This window comes from Sminthopsis crassicaudata, chromosome 1 (assembly GCF_048593235.1).
Source record: "Sminthopsis crassicaudata isolate SCR6 chromosome 1, ASM4859323v1, whole genome shotgun sequence".
NCBI classification, from domain to species: Eukaryota; Metazoa; Chordata; class Mammalia; order Dasyuromorphia; family Dasyuridae; genus Sminthopsis; species Sminthopsis crassicaudata.
In genome coordinates, this window is record NC_133617.1 from 566470735 (window position 1) to 566493148 (window position 22414).

The following is a 22414-nucleotide window of genomic DNA, read 5'->3' on the forward strand; positions in this document are numbered from 1 at the left end:
CACAGATCAAGCCAGCACAGAGTTGAGTAGGGTCATCCTTCAAACATGTTAGTTGAGATTTGTCCAATTGGTAATTAGCCTTAAGTGCTAGGTTATCTAGGTTAAGTGCATCTGCTCAGAGATTTAGCCCTTTACATCTCCCACTTTCTTTTGTTTTAGAACACAGGTGGTCACGCCATCCCTGACTTCTCAGGGAGGTGAGAACCCCAAAAATGAGGTGATCACACCCTCCCTGACTTCTCAGGAATAGAGGTGAAATGGTCAGGCCTACTGTGCCTGGAGGCAAAAGATCTATATGCTGGAGGGGAATAGATTTCACCTCTCCAGGGGTTGTCCCAGCTGCATACAACTCTATCCTCCCTAATTGTAAATCCTTTCTTCCATCAAGTTGCATCCTGGCTGATTGATTGTGTAATCCCTTTCTCCCATCAGGTGGCTTCCTGGCTGATTGGTCATGTTTGGATATTGGACTTCTAGGCACTCTTTGGGTGTGGCATTGGCTGCCATTATGCCACAAGTGTTTTTTTGCCTGGGGCCCTGGACTTAGGCCCCTCATCCCATTTCCCTGAATCAGTCATAACAGAAGGGGAGAAGGGGAAAAGGAAAGAGAAAAGTATAATCTGGGGACAATAGGATGGCAGGAAATACAGAATTAGTAGTTTTAACTGTAAATATGAATGGAGTGAACTCTCCCATAAAGTGGAGGTGATTAACAGACTGGATTAAAAGCCAGAATCCCACAATATGTTGTTTACAGGAAACACATTTACATCAGGGTGATACATATAGAATAAAAGTAAAAGGCTAGAACAGAATCTATTATGCTTCAGATGAAGTAAAAAAAGCAGGGGTAACCATCCTAATCTCAGATCAAGCAAAAGCAAAAACTGATCTAATTAAAAGAGATAAGGAAGGAAATTACATCTTGCTAAAGGATACCATAAATTATGAAGCTATATCAATACTAAGCATATATGCACCAAGTGGTATAGCATTTAAATTCCTAAATGAGAAATTAAGAGAGCTGCAAGAAAAAATAGACAGCAAAACTATAATAGTGGGAAATCTCAACCTTGCACTCTCAGAATTAGATAAATCAAACCATAAAATAAATAAAGTTAAAGAGGTAAATAGAATACTAGAAAAGTTAGATATGATAGGTCTTTGGAGAAAATTGAATGGAGACAGAAAGGAGTACACTTTCTTCTTGGCAGTTCATGGAACCTATACAAAAAATTACCAAATATTGGGACATAAGAACCTCAAAATCAAATGCAGAAATTCAGAAATAGTAAATGCATTCTTTTTAGCTCATGATGCAATAAAAAATACATTAAATAAAAAGCCAGGGGATAATAGACCAAAAAGTAATTGGAAACTAAAGAATCTCATCCTAAAGAATGAATGGGTGAAACAGCAAATCACAGACACAATTAATAATTTTATCCAATAGAATGACAATAATGAGACAACATATCAAAATTTGTGAGATGCAGCCAAAGTGGTAATAAGAGGAAATTTTATATCTCTAGAAATTGAGAATATGTCTTTCAATTGATGAATGACTTTTTGGAAATGATTAAGTTGTTGTATATGATTGTGATGGAATATTAATATACTGTACCAATGATGAGCAGAGTTGTGCAAGGGTCAATTTTGAAAATTATCCATGCATATGTTTTGAAAATTAAAAGCTTCAATAAAAAAATGATGAGCAGGATGTTCTCAGAAAAATCTGGAAAGACTTACATAAACTGATGCAAAGAAAAATGAGCAAAGCCAGGAGGCCATTGTGCCCAGTAATCGCAATATTCTATGATAATCAATTGTGAATGTCATAGTCATTTCCTGCTATACATTGATCCCAGACAATTCTGAAGGACTTATGAAGAAAGTTGTTATCTATCTCCTACAAATAACTGATGGTATCTGAATGCAAAAAGAAGCATATTTTTTCTTTATTTTTCTTGGATTATTTTGCTTGTTTTCTTTCACAACTTGCCTAATATGGAAATACATTTTCTAACCTGTATCAAATTACTTGCCTTCTCAAAGAGGGAAGAAAGAAAGAAGGGAGAGACTTTGGGACTCAAAAATTTAAATAAAAGGTAAAATTAATTTTATATGTAATTGGGGAAAATAGAATATTAAATTAAAAATAAATTATGTATGCGATGAAGATAAAGAAGCAGGAAAGATCTACCTGAATTTATTCATAGTAGAGGAAGTAGAATCAAGAAAACAATATAATGTAATCAACAAGAACCATAAAAAAATCTAATTAATGTTGCAGAATTACAAATTACAAATTAACAAGCATAGCTCCAAAGAACATATGAGGAAAGAACTCCAATTTAATTTGTTTTTACATTGTATATTTTAAAGAATTTTCCAATGTAATTATCAGTTATTCTGGTTTGTTTTCCTTTTTTTATCTTTAATAGTATTATTTGGAATGCCTCTGAAATGGAGGAGCAGGAAAATGAGGGAAATTATATAATGTATAAAAATAAGTATATCAATCCAGACTTAACTTTTTAAAAAGATAAGGATGAGAAGAGAGTTCATTTCAATTATGGGAAACAAATTTTGAAAAGATAATATAATGACAGGAGATGGAATGTCATACATAGATATGTAATGTCATACACACATCTGTGCTTGGGTAGAATATTTTGGTAATTATGTAAAGAATGGAGTGAAGTGGGAAGAAATAGAAATATCAAAACTAATCAGAAGACTATTAATGCAGACAGATATAAGGGCTTAAACTAGGTAGGGTTGGAGCAATATATCAGTGGAGAGATGGGCATGGATATAAGAGATATGTAGATAGAGTCAGCAATATTTGGAAAACACTGTATCTGGAGTAATGGTGGGTATTGAAAAGTATAAAATGACTCTAAAATTATGCACTTGAATGATAGGATGAGTGGTAGTAGCCCCAACAAAAATAGAGAAGTCTGAAAGAGAGAGTTTGGAATAGGAAGACAGAAATAAAGAACATTTGGATGTTTTAATTTTGAGTTGTATGATATCAGGTGAAAATGTTTTTCAGGTATTTGATAAATTTGGGGTTAAAACAGGACTAGATAAAGAAATCTGGGAAGACTCTGTAAAGGGACAAATAACTAAATTCTTGTAAGAATATGCTTAAAGCTGGAAGATTCTTTTGAGATTATCTAGTACAATTCCTTCATTTTGCAAATGAACATCCTGGAGTCATAAGAAGCTGAGTGTCTTGGAGTCACACAGATAGTAACAGAGTTGTGATTCAAGCACAAGTCCTCTGATTATAAATCAAGGCCTTTTTTAATTATAGCTTTTTATTGACAGAACATACGCATGGGTAATTTTTCAACATTGTCCCTTGCAATCACTTCTGTTCCAACTTTTCCCTTCCTTCCCTCCACCCTCTCCCGTAGATGGCAGGCAATCTCATACATGTTAAACATGTTAAATTATATCTTAAATACAATATATGTGTACACATTTATACAGTTCTCTTGTTGCACAAGAAAAATCGGATTTAGAAAGGTAAAAATAACCTGGGAAGAAAAACAAAAATACAAGCATTCCACATTCATTTCCTAGAGTTCTTTCTCTGGGTTAGCTGGTTCTGTTCATCACTGATCAATTGTAACTGAATTGGCTCTTCTCATTGCAGAAGATAGCCACTTCCATCAGAATTGATCCTCATATGTATTGTTGTTGAAATGTATAATTATCTCCTGGTTCTGCTCATTTCACTTAGTATCAGTTCATTTAAGTCTCTCCAAGCCTCTTTGTATTCATCCTGTTGGTCATTTCTTACAGAACAAGAATATTCCATAACATTAAAATACCACAGTTTATCCAACCATTCTCCAATTGATGGGCATCCATTCAATTTCCAGTTTCTAGCCACTATGAAAAGGGCTGCCATAAACATTCTTGCACATACAGGCCCCTTTCCCTTTAATCTCTCTTTGGAATACAAGCCCAGTAGTAACAATGATGGATCAAAGAGTATGCACAGTTTGATAACTTTTTGAGCAGAGTTCCAAATTGCTCTCCAGAATGGTTGGATCCATTCACAATGTCACCAAACAATGCATCAGTGTCCCAGTTTTCCCATATCCCCTCCAAGATTGGTAATTATCATTTCCTGATATCTTAGCCAATCTGAAAGGTGTGTATCTCAAAGTTGTCTTAATTTGCATTTCTCTGATCAATAATGATTTGGAGCACCTTTTTATATGACTAGAAATAGTTTCAATTTCTTCATCAGAAAACTGTTCATATCCTTTGACCATTTATCAATTGGAGAATGGCGTGATTTCTTATAAATTAGAATCAATTCTCTATATTTTGGAATTGAGGCCTTTATCAGAACCTTCCACTGTAAAAATGTTTTCCCAGTTTATTGCTTCCCTTCTAATCTTGTCTGTGTTAGTTTTATTTGTACAAAAGCTTTATAACTTGATATAATAAAAATTTTCTATTTTGTGATCAATAATGATTTCTAATTCTTCTTTGGTCACAAATTCCTTCCTCCTTCAAGGTCTGAGAGTTAAATTATCCTATGTTCTTTTAATTTATCTATAATTTTGTTCTTTATGCCTAAATCATGAACCCATTTTGATCTTATCTTGGTGTATGGTGGGTCAATGCCTAGTTACTAGTTTCCAATTTTTTCAAGCAGTTTTTGTCAAATAATGAATTCTTATCCCAAAAGCTGGGGTCTTTGGGTTTGTCAAACACTAGATTACTATAGTTATTGACTATTTTGTCCTGTGAACCTAACCTATTCGACTGATTAATTAGTCTATTTCTTAACCAATACCAAATGGTTTTGGTGAACTGCTGCTTCATAATATAGTTTTAGATTAGATACAGCTAGGCCACCTTCATTTGAAAATCAAAGGCTTTCAAGGGCTAACATAGACATATGTTAGAAATTACTTCTGTGTGTGTGTGTGTGTGTGTGTGTGTGTTTGTGTGTGCTTTTATGTGTGTATGTTGCTAAGAGAAGGGAGAGTGCTTCAAGTGCTTCTAAGTGACAAATTCTCAATACAACCAAAGTATAAGGTAGACTTTTCCTTTTATTCTTTCCTTTTTTCTTTCTTTTTTTTATGGGGGGAGGAGGGAGGTTTGCTCTGAAAAGTTATGATATAATGGGTATGTTATTCTAAAATTAATATTAATGAAACACAACATAATATAGTAGAAAGCAGACTGAAGGATGAGGAGGAGAAGGAGGAAAAGAAGGAGGAGGAGGAAAAAGAAGAAGCAGAATCACTGCATGCTAAGTAAAAAAAAATATTTTATAAATATTATCTCACTTAACTGTCACTACAAATATTATTTTTTCTTCTTTTCCACCTCTCATAATATGAACTCTAGATACACAGAGATGGTATTCAATGGATTTCTTTGCTTTTGTCCACCCACTGAAAAGCTCGCTGGATTTGGTGTCAGAAAACATGGATTCAGATCCTAACTTTGAAGCTTCCTATCTGTGGTACCCTCAGCAAGTTATTTAACTTTTTTAAGACTTCATTTTCCTCATCTTTATAGTGAGAGGTTGGGCTAGATGGCTCTGAAGTTCCTTCCAATTCTAAATTTATAGTCTTATGTCTAAATGAAGTTTCTTCCCTTCTACTGTGTATTAGTGTGGAGGCAGAGTCTGTTGTGGACAACAGAATATGAGAAGGCCTAGTGTAAGAAGAAAAGAAAACTGATTAGGCAATCCCTTTATCCTTTTTTATGTGTTCCTTTGGTACTTCTCAGAGCTGATTCCAAAAAAAAATATGGCAATGGAAAAACTAAGTGCTTCTTTGTTGATCATGAAGCTGACATCTCAACCCAAAGTAGCTCTGTAATTCTCAGGTCAGTCCCCTTCCTCACTGTTCACATTTGGGAACAAATTGCTTCACATGCTCTGGCTTCAGCTATGAGTCACGACTCTCTAATCCTGTCAGAAGGAATGATGGATGCTGGATAAAAACAAACAAAAAAACCCCTATGTTGCAAAGACTAAGGCGGAGGGGTGCTCTGTGGCAAGTAATTAAAAACAATCCTGCTATGTTGGAAACAGTTCTCCTACCTCCTGCCACCCTGCTGGCCTCTGTTTCGCTGCCTGGCACAGCTGGCTCCCTGGCTGTCCGTTCTGCCAGCTCACTTCTTCTGGCTCTGGTTCTCTAATCATTTGGCAATCCTCCTCACCATTACCCGGCTTCTCTTCAGAATGCCAAGCTTTGGACAAGATTGGGGATGGGGGACTTTGGCACCAAGAGGGTGGTATCTTTGAAGCTTTTCCAAGCATCCCTACATTTGAAAGGTTGGCTGGTAACAATGTGTACTTTCTCTTCTGTTATTTTTTTTTTTCCTTTCCAAATTTGTGCTCTAGTTGATTTCCAATTTTCTTTCTGACAACCGATAAAAGGAGTAGCAAACAACACTTTTAGAGCTTCCAGGGTGGAGTGCACTAAGCCTCCATCTGTTCCTTTGTCACTCAGTCACGCACATCTCCAAAAGAAACAGGGCAAGGAGTCTATGGCCTAGATGCAATTCTAGCAATTTTGAAGAAGCTGACAGATAAAATATCTCCAAATATGTAGCTCTCAAACTCACTCATAATCTTGCCCAATGAAAGATACAGCACAGCAACATGTCTTGTTTACATAGAATTCATACTTTTTAGATTGTTTACAATTTTCATTTTGCCCATTGGTAAGGAATGTAAACCACTAAATAGTGAATTCCTCCGGACTGAGAAGAGGAGAAAATCTCCCTTTATTGCTCACACACTCTGTATTCAAAGCAGGTTTTGACCAGTTCAGGCAGAGAATTGCTTCTCTGAGACTGGTGGCCTCTGTAGCTCCTATATAGTATATTTATCTCAGTCTTTTTGACAGTAGCTTAGGAATGGAGCAGAGCCTCAGCAACATGCTGGAGAATATATATCTAGACAATGATGATAGCCCCATTCATAGCTATACATTCAAAGGGCCACAAAGGAATAATGGTTTATAGTGTCTTCCTTCTTCTCCTGGATAAACACCTCCTGTACTTCATAGGATAAAGAAACAGCCATTGGCATCTAAAAAGGGATCTTTCAGAGAGAAAATTCTGAATTTTAAAATATACATGTTATCCTAAAATGCTTAGCAATGTTTCTGAGAAATTCATAGGATCATAATTATTATATTAGAAGGGTTACCAGCTCAACCTCCCTAACAAATGAGTAAACCAAAGCCCCAAAATAGAAATAACCTGCTCAATGTCATAAATTAAGAGTCTGATTAGGGAATTAAATCCAGATCCTTAAGCTCCAGATCTAGTATTTTTATTATTCCTCAGCTATATCATAAATGATAAAGATTCACTAGCCAACTTGAGTAAATCTTCAGTCTTCTGATATTTCTCTGCTTTTCTCAGATTTTCCAAGTATGGAATTTGGTTCTTATAATATTGAGGCTAGTTAGGAAGCTAAAGAAACTCTCTCAAGTTAATTAAGTAGGACTTCATACTGGGACAAAGACTGTCAATTGTTTTCAATTGAGAAGACTCTTAGATTAATCAGCCACCAAGTCTTGTGAGAGTTTTATCCAAATGAAGAATCCTCCTCATTCTGAAACTTGGAACCCTGGCTCACATGCTTTGGGCTTTCAGTACAGCCTTAATACTCTTGAGCTAAATGGTATGAAGCACCAAATAATATTCAAATGCTGTGAAGTCATACTAATGTTCAAATTAAGGGATAAAAACATTTCCTGAATCTCTCTGAAGAGAGATTATTGGATTGTCCATCTACCTTGCAGGTTGGGATCATGTTTCCATTTCCTGTCCTAAAAGGTTACTTGAAAGAAGTTGCCCTCTGAGTCTCAGCACACTGGGGAACTTCTTTTTTAATCCTGTCATCTCCAGTAAGGGTTCCTCCTTGAAGGCACAGTTGTAATTAATCCTGAGCTGGGGAGCAGATGGAGAAAACTGACTGTGGCAGAAATTAATTGGTTGGTTTCCTACATCTTGAGTGGCTTGTAATAGAAAAAACAATCTAATTGTCTAGGAAATTATTTACATTATGTATATTTGTTTTTATAGGCCTTAACAAACTAAAAAATATCATCTTTATGCCATATTGATTCAATAAGACTCTATCCCACCCTACAGACTTAGCTTAAAGTCAAAGAGAGGAACATTCCAGAAATCCACAGATGAATTTAAACACTAGAATTGCATCTGGCTTGGATAGGCATCTATTTAACATATCTGGGGCTTGAATAGCAGATGTTTGCTTTATAATCTAGGAAATCTGGTATGGTATCTCTGAAAAATATGAACTTCTCATAGTGGATGGCACTTCCAGTACCAGACAAAGTCAAGTAGAATTTAAAAGTTCTAACACTGCTCTTATTCACGCAACTGCAATAGAGATTGTAAAGATAGAATAAATATAGTACTTTGGATCTTCCATGAATTCAGTCAAATGGAGACAACAAGAGACTGGCTACAGTTTTTTTTTTTTTTAATATGAATGGCCACATCTCAATCTATGTAGATCAAAAAATATTTTCTATCATTATTTTCTCATTGCAGAATTTGACAAAATTAGATGATGGCTAAAACAGCCCAATCTTTGAAAATTCCCACATTGCCTTTCCTTCTGGAGTTAGCTGTCTAGCAAAATATGGACACCTCTCTCTTAATATGCTCTCCTCACAGGGATACCATGGAATAGAACATACTAAATTATAGCTACCCGTTTTGAAATCTGCTTTCAAATGGGATCTAGGGAATTTGGAGAAAATGTTTTCTGAAAATGATCATCAGAGATGTCCTGGCACCATTTTAAACCAGTTTAGGAGAGCTGATTGAACATTTTCACTTGGAAGTAGCACATTCTTTAGATCAGGGCTTGATTTCTTGTTTGGTTGATTATCTGGATTTTAAAAAAAATTAGAGATTTAGGTTAAACTTAAAAGTATGTTCTACACATATTTTTCCCCCAAAGAGAAGGCTATTAAACATTTACCAGGATACCTTGGTGACAATGCTCCAGGTTATATAATTCCTAAGGCAGTTAAGAGTGCATTATCTAGGAGATGCAAATAATAGATTTAAATAACTAAATAGGAATTTAGCAATTCAGCTCAGAAATATACCCACCTTTCCTGTAGAAAACAAGACTTAACCACATAAGAATAAAATAGACTCCAAAGCAGAAATACAGGTTACTTTAATTCCCCTCCCTCTCCCCCAACAACACAGTTAAGCATTAAATATGAACCCAACACACATATGCAGGTATATCCTGAGTTAGTTTATATGGGAAATAGAGAGAGGCACAAATCCCATAATCTTTTTTCATAGAGTTTACAATAAAATATGGATAAAATAATTAATAAAAGGGACACAGTTCTTAGTGCCCCATTAATGACATGGAAGATTAGTTTTGTAGGAGTTGAGAGGAAAGATGGGTGGTTACTCTCTACAGTGGTCAGGGAAAAATAGTAATAATTAACATTTACAAAGCATTTTAAGTTTTGCAATATGCTTTACATATATTATCTTGTTTGATGTTAACAATTATACAGAAAGTATTGAAAGTGAGATTTTAAATGACTTTCTTAGGGTCAAACAGTCGATAGGTACTTGATTTGGGATTCAAGCCAAGTTTAGGGTACAATATATTCACTTTACTACATTGTCTTCCAAGAAAAGTTTCCTGGAGCAGGTGAGACTAATGGTGAGCCTTCAGAAATAAATGTTTGGTGTAGGTAGAGAAAACAGAGTAGTAGAGGAGAGAAGTTATATAAGCAAAAGCCAATATGGTGTATTAGAGTACCAGCTTCTTGAGGAAAGAGATTATTCTTTTGTATTTTTGCATCCCTGGGTTTTACACATAGTGTACAATGCATGCTTGTTGAATTGAACTAAATGTTAAAAACCAGGCCATCTTGAAACCAAATCACCCAGTCTTTCCAATTCTCTTTCTACTAAGTCCTTTAATAATAACTTGAATTTATATAATATTTACAACCTTTGTCTAAAATGGTTTCATGTTATGCTCCCACCATCTCTCAGAGGCATTGCCATCCTTGTTTTTTGTTTTTTTTTACTTTTTTTAAAATTAATTTTATAATTATATATTTTTTGACAGTAAATATGCATGGGTAATTTTTTTACAACATTATCCCTTGCACTCCCTTCTGTTCTGAATTTTCCCATCCTTCTCTCTACCCTCTTCCCTAGATGGCAGGCAGTCCCAAACATATTAAATGTGTTATAGTATATCCTAGATATATGTGTGCAGAACCGAATTTCTTGTTGCAGAAGGTAAAAATAACCTGGGAAGAAAAACAAAAATGCAAACAGTTTACACTCATTTCCCAGTGTTTCTTCTCTAGGTGTAGCTGATTCTGTCCATCATTCATCAATTGGAACTGAATTAGATCTTCTCTTTGTCAAAGATATCCACTTCCATCAGAATACATCTTCATACAGGATCATTGTTGAAGTGTATAATGATCTCCTGGTTCTGCTCATTTCCCTTAGCATCAGTTCATGTAAGTCTCTCCAGGACTCCAGGAATCATCCTGCTGGTCATTTCTTATAGAACAATAATATTCCATAACATTCCCATACCATAATTTACCCAACCATTCTCCAATTGATGGGCATCCATTCATTTTCCAGTTTCCAGCCACTACAAAAAGGGCTGCCACAAACATTTTGGCACATACAGGTCCCTTTCCCTTCTTTAGTATTTCTTTTGGATATAAGCCCAGTAGTAGCACTGCTGGGTCAAAGGGTATGCACATTTTGATAACTTTTTTGGGCATAATTCCAGATTGCTCTCCAGAATAGTTGGATTCATTCACAACTCCACCAAAAATGTATCAATGTCCCAGTTTTCCCATCTCCGACATTCATCATTATTTTATTTATTTATTTATTTATTTGTTTATTTATTTATTTTATTAGGTTCCATGAACTGCTGAGAAGAAAGTATATTCCTTTCTATCACCATTCAGTTTTCTCCAAAGATTTATCATACCTAATTTTTCTAATATTCTTGAGTGACCCTTATTGTGGCACCTTGGTATTTGAATTGTTTTTTCCTGGCTGTTTGTAATATTTTTTCCTTAGTCTGATAGTTCTGAAATTTGGCCAAAATATTCTGTGGAGTTTTGGTTTTTTTTTAGGGTCTTTTTCAGAAGGTGTTTGATGAATTCTTTCAATGCCTATTTTCCCTTCTGGTTCTGTTACCTCTGGGCAGTTCTCATTGATAATTTCCTGTAAAATAGTATCTAGGCTCTTTTTTTCATCATAATTTTCTGGAAGTCCAATAATCATCAGATTATCTCTCCTAGATGTATTTTCCAGGTCTGTTGTTTTTGCAAGTAGATATGTAATATTTCTATTTTTTCATTTTTTTGGGTTTTGCTTGACTGATTCTTGATGTCTCAGGGAATCATTCATTTCTATTTGTTCAGTTCTGATTTTTAATGAGTTATTTTCTTCAATACCTTTTTTTACTTCCTTTTGTATATGTCCAATTGAGTTTTTAAATGAGTTGTTTTGCTTTATGGAATTTTTTTCCATTTCACTAATTTTTTTTAGTGAGTTATTTTTTTTTCTAATTCATACATCCTACTTTCCTGGGAGTTCTTTACCTTTTCCAATTCCCAAATTCTGTTTCCCCGAACTTCCTGTGAGTTTTTTACCTTTTCCAATTCACATTTCAGGAAGTTGTTACTCTCTTGCATTGCTTCTCTTTCCTTTCCCCATTTTTCTTCTAGCTCTCTTTTTTAATAGTCTCTTCTAGAAGAGCCTTTTGTGTTGGGGACCAACAATTGTCTGGAGACTGTCTGCTATTAGTCTCTTCGGGGTTGAAAACCTGCTCTGTTTCTTTATAGAAGCTATTGATTGTCCTTTTGATTTTTTTACTCATTTTTTAAAGCCTGTAGGGTCTGCCTTCAGGGCCAGGAGGTTACCAGCTTCCTCTGCAGAATAGGAATAGATGTATGGACGGCCTGTCAACCAGCTACAAAGAGTGGCCAGGTACAGGAATGCTCTGGGAAAGAGTTCCCCAAGGGAAGTGACTCAGGCCTGCACGACCCAGCTGCGGGGGGGTTACCTGCTAAGAACCCCACTGTGTGGATTAATGACTACAGTGAAAGTGTCACTACCCCAATCCAAAGCCAGCTGCTGTGGGTATTAGCAGCTGACAAGCTGAATAGCCCTGCTCCATTGGAAGTATCTCTGCCCCAGAAGCACAGTCAAGCTGCAGAAGTTCTGTTTCCCCAGGCTGAGCCCCCTACTGTGTAAATTAGAGGCTGCCCAGGCTGTACCCCCCTGCTGTGTAGATTTGCAGCTGCCCTGGCTGTGCTTCAATGTGCAGCTGCACAGTTGCGCTGGTCTATGCTGAGTCACTTCCAGTTTGAGGGGGGGTTCAGTCAGATCCTGTTCTGATCTGGCATTTTTAGAGCACCCTGTACCTCTGGCTCTAATCTCTCTGCTGGTCCACTGCTTTACAATCAAGGCAAAACAATCAACCTATGGCAGAGTCGTTTCCACTGCTCTTCTAGCCACAGAGGCTACCCTGGTCCTTGGTCCACTCAGAATACCAGTTCCTATCTCCCTAACTGCTGCTGGTCTGTTCCCGCCCCTCAGGACAAAACTGCTCTGGCAGTCTTCCAGATTATCTTCGTCTGGTAAGTCGTTGTACCTTTAATCTTCATGAATTTTGCCAGTCAAGCACTATTTTTGAAGCTGAATTCAAAGATTGGTAGTGAGGGCATGAGAGGAGCTTAAAGAGTGTGTGCCTTCTCCACCATCTTGACTCCGCCTCTCCTTATTTTGTTGATGAGGAAACCAGCCAATAGATATGATATGACTGCCCAAGGTCATATAAGATGTCAACGGCAGAATTAATTGAACAACCTAACTCTTTATTGCCAAGTTAATGTTCTTTATTCAATGTTTTGCCATCTCTCCTTCCCTAAATAAAACTATATACCATTTTTTCCTAATGGATTTGAACAAGGAATGATTTCATTGACTAGATTTTTAATTTTCTCTGAAGTTGAAGGTATGATTCAGCTCCTGAAAAAATAGCTTCTGCATAGACATGGGAAATAAGCCCATTGAATACCTCATTGAGTTCTTTCCCTGCCAGGATGCCAAATTTGCTCACAACTAAGTTACTTTCACCTGAGTGCTTTAAGTCAGATTCATTAGCATGCTTGGCAAATGCATATTTATTTTCACTGGCTATTTACAGAGAGTTTTAAAAAATAATAGTCATTTTTAAATAAAGTTAGTAACACTATAATAAAAAGAGTTACCAAGAGCTCAAAAGATAACTTTAGACCTAAAATGGACTTCTGAGTCATCTCATACAACTTCCTTATTTTTGAAATGAGAATACTGATGCCCAAAGAGATCAAGGTCAGAGAAGGTGATACAAAGATCTGTAACTAGGTCTTTAGACTCCAAATCCAGAATTCTTTTTTCTGTATCTCACTGACTACCATGACTATAGAGACATAAGATTAGAAGCTGAAAAGAATTTTAATGATCATCTAGTAAAGTTTTGCATTTTCCAGATAATTCCAATTTCCTTTGTCTACTCTATACTTTGAGGTTGTGATGGGCTCATGAAACTTGAGTGGATTTCATGGCAGGATCTTCAATGTGGGGCATATGGTGAGATGTAGAAGTTTGTCACCAGAATCAGTGACATAGTGCACTGTCAATACAAAGTCAGAGATCAACCTGTGTCCTTAGGAACATGAGAGAAACTTAGAAATATGGCCAGTGTCTAATTCATTCAAGAGACAAAAAGGTCTCAAATATTTAAACCAAATTCAGGTCTAGATATGACACTCCAGGTCAACAATAGAAGCATCAAAGGTCAGATTTGACTAAGTTTGGCACTACTTATTTCCTGATTCCCTTTTTAAGCTTCAACTAACCAAATCTCCTCACTCAGGTAAAAGACATGATTCTGATATTGTGGGTACCAATAGCAGACAAATGGCACCAGCAAATTTTAAAAGTAAGGTTGTTACTGTTATAAATGCAGAAAATTATGATGGTTATGCCTATGTGACATGACTAGAATTTGATGAATGAAGATATGGCTAATCTTCTCTCCCCCATTCCAGTAGCATACACTTAAAACTGCTAATGAAACTGAGAATATGAAAGTAAGACAGTGGAGAATGAAATGGAATGGTATCTCAGTGTAGTTCAGAGGTTGAGTGATTAGAATAGCCAAGAAACATTTCCAAAATAGACTTGCAGTAGATTATCTTTAAATTTTTACATTTGGGAGACGTTTCTTCTCTCTCAACTTTTTCCTCCAAGTTCCCACTTGGACCATATAAATGGAGTTATTTATGTGACATGAGGCTGGCAGACAGAATTTTCAAAGACAATAAATTGATGGCCCTTTGGTATTATTCAACATCACAAGAAATCTGGTGGATTAGGTGAGAAGATGGCAACCAAAACCTTAAAATCCTGGTCCATAGAAAGATCCACTAAATTCTGAATTTTTCATTTATTCATTCATTTGACAGTGTCTTGCAAATAGTAGATACTTAATAAGGCTTGATGAATTGAGTACTTGAACTGAAGTGTATTAATATTTATTGAACAGTTACTAAGTGCAGAGCATTAAGCTAGTTGCAATCCTCCTCATCCATAAACAGAAACAGTTTCACTCTCAGTGAGGAGAACAAACACACAAACCAACCTGAGTTCTCATTTCATATGTATAGCAAACAAGGACTTCTTCCCAAAGGTCAACCTTGTATAAACAGCAGTCTCTCCCTTTTCAGACCATTTCTGATCAGCTTTGGACTTTTGCTTTAGTAAAATATGCCTTTACTAAATCATTGTGACAGGTCAGCAGTGAGCTTATGCGCTGCTAACAAAAGGACAGTCTAGGGGCTGCTGCTGGGGGTGGGAAGGGATGTGCAAAGCCAGAGGGTACATTTGCATCCTAGGATCAAAGCCAATGGCCTGTGACCATGTAATCATCTAATCCACTGAACAGGACACAGGTCACCTCCAAAGAGAGAATGTCTCCTCCCTGCCAACCACAAGAGTGAAGGCTTGCTAAAGTGTATGGAAACAGGACCCTAGAGGGAAATTTACTCTGAAAATTGTAAACTGGCTTTGCAATGGTTGTGAATCAAACTTATTTACAGATTCAAGTTTCCAAAGTCAATATCACAGAAGTTACAAATTACACACATTAATGAATTTTTCATAACAATACATAAGGCACATAGGAACAGAGCTGTAGGTCTGGAAAAGACTCTAGAGAACCAGTAGGACGTTTGAAAATCATATTAGGCTTTGTTGTGGTTTTGTTTAAGTACATTGGTTATACTGGGGATTCATAATATTTCAAATCAATAATGAAGCCAGACTGTAAAGATCTAGCTCAGCAGGGTTATGAAATTACCCAGTTGCTCCATTCTGCCCCAGGCTCAGAAGGCTTTCCTACTCACATAAGGTAATCTTACCCCTCAGACTAAAGCACAGTACCAGCCTGAGGCCAGTGCTGTGATGTGGTTCACACCTTCATCTAAGGGGAAATGGTAATTAAGGATTTGGGTTTCAAAATAAAAGTATTTTTCAATGAATCAAAATAAACAAGAGATAGTAAATTTCTCCAATAAAGCAATTTATTGACAAATAATAAGAACTTGACTGATAGTGTCCAATGCATTTGATAATATAAATTCAAAAAAATTGAATTAATCTTCTAGGAAATAGATTTAACTTTAATAAAAGGCAGCAAAATTTCATTGTTATGCTCCTCTTCTCCTTTCATGAATTTTTAATGTTATTTGAGTTAAAATCCTTTAGGAAAATTAAATCAAGAAAATGAAGACAAGAGGATCTTTGGAACCCTATTTACACTTTTTGAATTTTTGCTCATATGTAAACATTGTGCAAATTCACTTTCTAAGCATTACTTGACAAGTATTTGGTTCAGTAAAATATTTATTCAAACCAGACATATTTGAAACCTGATTGGATTTGAGATCTCTTTGATAACACTTTCTGTCTAACATATCGAATTTTTTTTTTTTTTTTTTTTTTTTTTTACTGGTACTATTCCAGATAGTTAACTACAACTGCAGTCACTTAGGAATGATTTCCAAATATGTCAGATGAAACACTTGACTTTTTAGAAGTCAGAAGCATTAGGTTAGTTTAATACCAATGGGGCCAATATGTTGCTTAATTCTTCCTTCTCTCTTATGCACTAAGGGAAGAAGAGTTCATAAGCATTTAGGGGAGCTTCCTTGACTTCTATCTGAGGGTTTTCATTAAGGATATTTCATTAAAAACTGTTTTTTCACTCTTCATCTAATCCCTTATTTCTATATATGTCTATAAGTATAAATCTATGAATATTGAGAGAGAAACAGACAAAAGATAGGGAAACAGAGAGATAGAGAAACAGACTGGGACAATTTTAGAGACACATAGAAAGAGCCTAACATAACAATGAAGTCCAAGCCTAGAAGTGAAGCAGAGAAGACTAGGTCAGGAATTAAGGATCTCACAAACTCAGTATGGCTTGGACAATTTTCCATATTCCCTAAGCTCCCAATCAGGCCTGTTAGCTTTGTGCCCCACCATCTGAGAATAGTCTAGATTTATTGCTATATTAACAGTCTATCCTGAAATAAGCAAGGTGAGACATGAAGAAATGATCATGGTTATGAGCAATTTTGACTGCATATTATATGTAGGATACTGTTCTGGGTACTGGAGATAGAAGAGACAGTCTCTGGTTTTAAGGAGCTCTGAATTATCAAGAAGACTCCATTTCTACATTGATGAGTTTGAGAAATTATGGACAACTTCACTTTCTGGCTTCTGTGGAATTTTTCAAGTTCCAGGAAAAATCCTGCTGTCTACAAGAAATTTTTCTTTATCCCTTGTAATGTTGGTGTTTTCTCTCTTGATTATCTCCAACATATATATATATATATATATATATATATATATATATATATATATATATACATTTATAGATAGATAGATAGATAGATACATAGATACATAGACATATTCCTGGTTTTATATATGTATGTATATGCAAATATGTACATATATGTATATGTGTGTATCTCTCATTATACTGCACTCAAGAACAAATACTGTTTTTTGCCTTTTCCTGTATCCCAAGCACTTAGCACAGTCCCTACTACACTTAGTAGGCATTTAGTAAATACTTACTGACTGTCTACCTGCCAATACCTTACCAAGCTAATGTAATAGACTGAAAGTCATTATTCTCAACTGTGTATTTTTGACCTCTAATGGTCTCAGTGCTGTTACATAGAATAGCAATCTCTTAACTTTGAACTATGGAACTGTCAGAATACCCTCATTTCAGACATTACATTCTCCATTTATGTCTAGTCACCTTGCCAGAATGTGACTAAATTGTCTTCACAGGCTTAAAGAACTGAATGCCAGCTTAACAAGAAGACTTCCAGTCTAAAGTAAGAATTGCCTTAGTTTATAGATCTCACTGTTACTGGTGCTGCCCAGACAGTTAAATTGATTTCTGATTCTTTAATCTAAATATTTCCAAGTTCTCTATTGCTGGGGTTTTTCCCTAACTCTTTTGATTGTCATGAAGTCTGATATCTTTGTAATACTTCATTTAACAATAATTTGCTGGTTAGTGACACTTGATATTGTCTATAATGATAATAACAATAATTGTAATAGCAATAATTATATTTTACATCGAATTTTAAATTTTGAAAAATATGAATTTATTGTAGTCTATCCTTTTGACAACTCTGGGAAAAGAATGGCTATTGTTATTTTTTTTTACCATTGAGGAAACTAAGGCAGAAAAAAAAGTTAAGTCAAGGTTCTACAAAAGTGTCTCAGGCCAGATTTGAACTCAGATCTTTCTGACTTCAGGTCTACCATTCTATCTACTCTGTCACTTAGCTGTCTTATGTGTGGCTACTATGTGATTCATTGCTTTTGACAAAGTTCCTGTTTTTTTTTTATTGTCTTTCTTGTTCTTATCTGTGATGCTCCCAAACTCCTATCTAATCAAATTTCTGAGTTATGATTCAATCCTCACCTTCAGCTACTGAACTTTATTGGTATAGGTCTGACCTATTTCTCTACATGGCCTCTGCTTCTTTTTCCAAGCCTTCATTGACTCTTTTGTTGTGACTTTTAATCTTATCTTTGTGATTTAACCTGAATCATATGCTCCTTCTAGTTCTATTGCAGAGCCTCCTATATGAAACACATGTTCACTTAAAAATGGCCTAATTATTCACACAAGCAAAAGCAAGTGGTGAAGAAAGTTTATTGCCCAAACTATGATACAGGAGGATGGAAAACCTTGGTGGACAATGAGTTGTGATCATAAGTGAACAGGAACAAATAAGCAAGCTGTATTATCTTTGGAGGATTTTAAGTGTTAGTGAGTTTAAGGATCTTATGTTTTTTTTTTTTCCTGAATCCAACGCTTTCATTTTTAATAAAAGTATTCTATTAATAGCTCTTGATAAAAATGTAGATTCATCTAATCATGAAAGAATTGAATGAAGACATTTTTGAGGGTGATAAGGAGGCCAGGAAAAGAAAGCTTTTTTTCTTTTCTTTCTTTTCCTTTTCCTTTGTTTGTTTTTTACTTTAACAGTCAAAAGAGCTGTATCTGATTCTTTTTAGCTTTAAGTCAGAAAACTGTGTATTCAAATCCTATACCTGACAATTACTACCTAAGTAACTCTGGGCAAAGCACTTAACCACTATCTGTATCCACTAGCTCCCTTAACCTAATCTACAGAATTATATAGGCAGATTGTCATCTGTACTGGAAGAGGAGTTACTGTGTAGGGAGATTCATAACTTGACAAAAATCACAGATCCTTCATGGCATCTGGATTCTTCCAGTGTTTCTGTATGGATCTGAATTATTCAATAATGTCTGAAAAACTAACTTTGTATGCCATTTAATGAGTCCCAGAGAGGCACACAGTAGGTCAAAATAGACTGCAACATATTTCCATGGAAGAGTTTTGAAAGTGAGATGGTGTACATGATATTGTCAGAGAAATATATGTTCAGAAAAGAATCTTAGAATCACATAACTGAAGACCTTAGAGGTCACCTAGTCCCATCCCTTTCTTTTTTTTGGATGAGGGAACTGACGCTTGGGAGATTTCAGGGATTGTTCAGTACCATGCAGGTAGTAAAGCATATTGGAGGAAGTGGTAATAAGAAACAGAACACTTTTGAGGAGGGACAGAGTGAAAAGAAAGAGAATTGTATAAAAGAGGATAGGGGAAGAATAGGATGGAGGGAAATACAATTAGCAACAACTATGAAAAAAATTGAAGCAAGTTTCTCTGATAAAAGCCTCATTTCTCAAATATGTAGAGAACTGAGTCAGATTTATAAATAACTATCACTAATTCTACATTTCCTGGATCTAGACTCACTGCTCTTCCCCCTGTTTACCATAGTTATATGATCCTCTGTAAGTTGGCTTATTTCTTTGGGCCTCAGTTTTCGCATAAATGAAATGAAGAGGTAGTCTTCATGACCCTAGGGGTTCATCTCTGTAGAGAGAGTATGGAATGACTGATGAAAAACCCATGTGTTCCATTTATCTTTAGACTAATAAGGGATCTTAAGGAAAGCTACAAGCACACTAAGTAGAACTTGGTTTAGCTCATCTGCTGAGATGATTTTACCAAGGTGTGATTGCTACAATTACTATCTTTCTTGGAGGCACAGGAGAGCATTGATTGAAAGGTGAAAAACAAAGGTGAATGAAAAGTCCTAAAAAGGACTTAGCTGCTTTCACACTAGAGATCCTAGTCTTCCCTGAACACCCCATGACCAAAACTCCCTAGGCCTCAAAACTATTGATGGGATAGGAAGATGCCTACCCCAAGTATGTGAAGAATTGGAAGCGAGAAACAGTTTGTTTCAATGGCAGTGAAGGTGACTAAAGCAGGCACTATAAAGAGCTTAGAGCTTCAAAGTTATTCACTGTATCTTGGGCTATTTATTGCCAGTTGTCTGACTTGCCACTGGATCTCCTCGACTCTGAAAGAAAGAGTGAGACTGATGACTTTGTGCAACTCTGCCTCACTCAAATTAAATCATGCTTGAAAAAAGACATCATCCCATGGTACGTTCTTTTTGAAAATGAACTAACAGTAACAACAGGTGGAGCTTGTGTAGAACATTAATGGAAGTACATGGACAAGAGAAATTCAGGATGAGAAAGAAATGATCTTGACTACTGTTAGGAGGTCACAGTGGCATCTAATTAAAGAAAAATTAAAGCATACATATTGTAAAGTAATAAAGCCAGAAAAAAGAGACTTAAAAAAAAACCTTATCAGTCAGTAGTGATTCAGCTAGTAACTATATTTAGTTCTGTTTGGATAGGGGAAATTTCATGGAAGATATGTGCAAAATTATGTCCAATAAAATAATAATTTTTCTCCTCATAAGGAAGTTAAAAATTATGAATTTGTGCATTAGGATCTAGGAAGGTGCTTATTTCTGCCAGATGGGAAAATCCCAAGATCATGAAGAACTCATTCCCTGTATCTGAAATATTTTATCAAGGAGCAGATCCTCTCAAATCAGATCTGTCTGTAGCAATTGCTTATTATGTGGTCATCTGCACAAACTTTCAAATACTGTCCACCTATTGACTTTTCACACAAAGGCTTCAAATTCAGCAACTTAACACTGTAAGAGTATTTTTGACTTCTTCTCCTCATTAATGAAGGATTTTGGGAACCTGGAACTCTTTATAATAATGATGTATTCTACTAATTTCCTGACTGTTGTGAGGTCAAATTCTCCATTCTATTTTTATGTAAGAAATTCCTCTTTAATTTCCTTGGTATCCATGTAAAAGGGAGGAAAGGAGAGTGTCTATAAGATCCTTATCAAATTTTGTAGTATTTAGTTATTAAAAATATCAGAAGAGTTATATTTATCTGTCTTTTTAAGAGAAGCTGTTTGGTATAGTGGAAACCATCCTGACCCTAGTACTTCCTAGCTATGGGAACTTGTTTGTCACTTAGGATCATAGATTTAGAATTGGAAAGCCCCAGCACTGATGCAATTTAGTCCAACCCTTTCATTTTATAAAAGAATAAATTGAAGCCCAGATAGATTGTGCCTTGTCAAGAGTTATGCATGGTGTCAAGTAGCAAAACTGACGTTTGAACTTCATTCTTTTGAGTTTATCCAGACTTCTTTCATTTTCCACCAGGATGCTCTCTTCCAGATTTGTTTACCCTGTCCTAAACAACTCTTCATCTTGAAGTTGCCCTGAAACTCACAACTTTCATATAGTGTCTGATCCTGACCCTTCCCTCTGATTGAATGGTTCTTCCCAGAACCTCTATATAAGGAAGGTATCCAGGCCAGTCATCTCAATATTTCTTAATTATATTGTATTCATCTGAACTTATTCTGAAGCTCCATAATATGTATTTTATACTTACTACCTCCTTGTGTAAGCTCCTTGTGGCAAGGAACTGTCATTCTTTTTGTTTGCATTTTGTTTTGCTACTTAGAATAGTCCTTGGGACATAATTAACACTTAATAAAAATTTGTTGCCTAACTGACATTGTATCCCTCAAACCTCTATTGTAAAATGAAAGGCTATTCTTCTACAACATGGGGTTGTTGAGACAATCTAATGAGATCATGCATCTTGAGACACTTTGCAAACGTTAGGATTCTATATAAATGTAGCATAGTATACAACTGCTATCATAACCTTCTGGGCCTGGAGTTGGGTGAAACTTAAAATTCAATAATTTTTTTTGTATTCTGCCTCAGTATTTGAGACAGTTCTGGGTACAAAACAACTCATTGCTATGAACTTTATCAGCTTGTACCAATTTGACTTTAATCCTTTCACATTTACATTGAGGATCAGTTGGTTTTTTTAAAACTACAATTCGAGTTTTGTACAGAAAATGAATTGAGTTTTATTAACCTATTTCCCAATGAGCAATAAAAATTTTCAACTTTGTTGCATTCCTCTAAAAGTAAAGACCACCAGAAGTGCTGCTTTCTAATGGAAAGTCAGGTTCTCTTGTTTTTTTAACCTGGATTGGGAACCAGCTGGCCCTGAGTCTGATAGACTACAGGGGGAATGTGCTAATTATAATTTCCAGTCCACTCCCTGCTCTCTACCACACACAGATTATGTTTTTATTCACTATTTTTGAAAGCAAAACTTCCCAAAACTTGTAAAACATAAAGGAACATTTTTGTGGCATAGCAGTTTGTATGAGCACAGCTGAGGATTAAGAAAGAAATCTTTGCTATTTATTCCTGTCTGGCTGCCTAATACTTGGTGGTGGA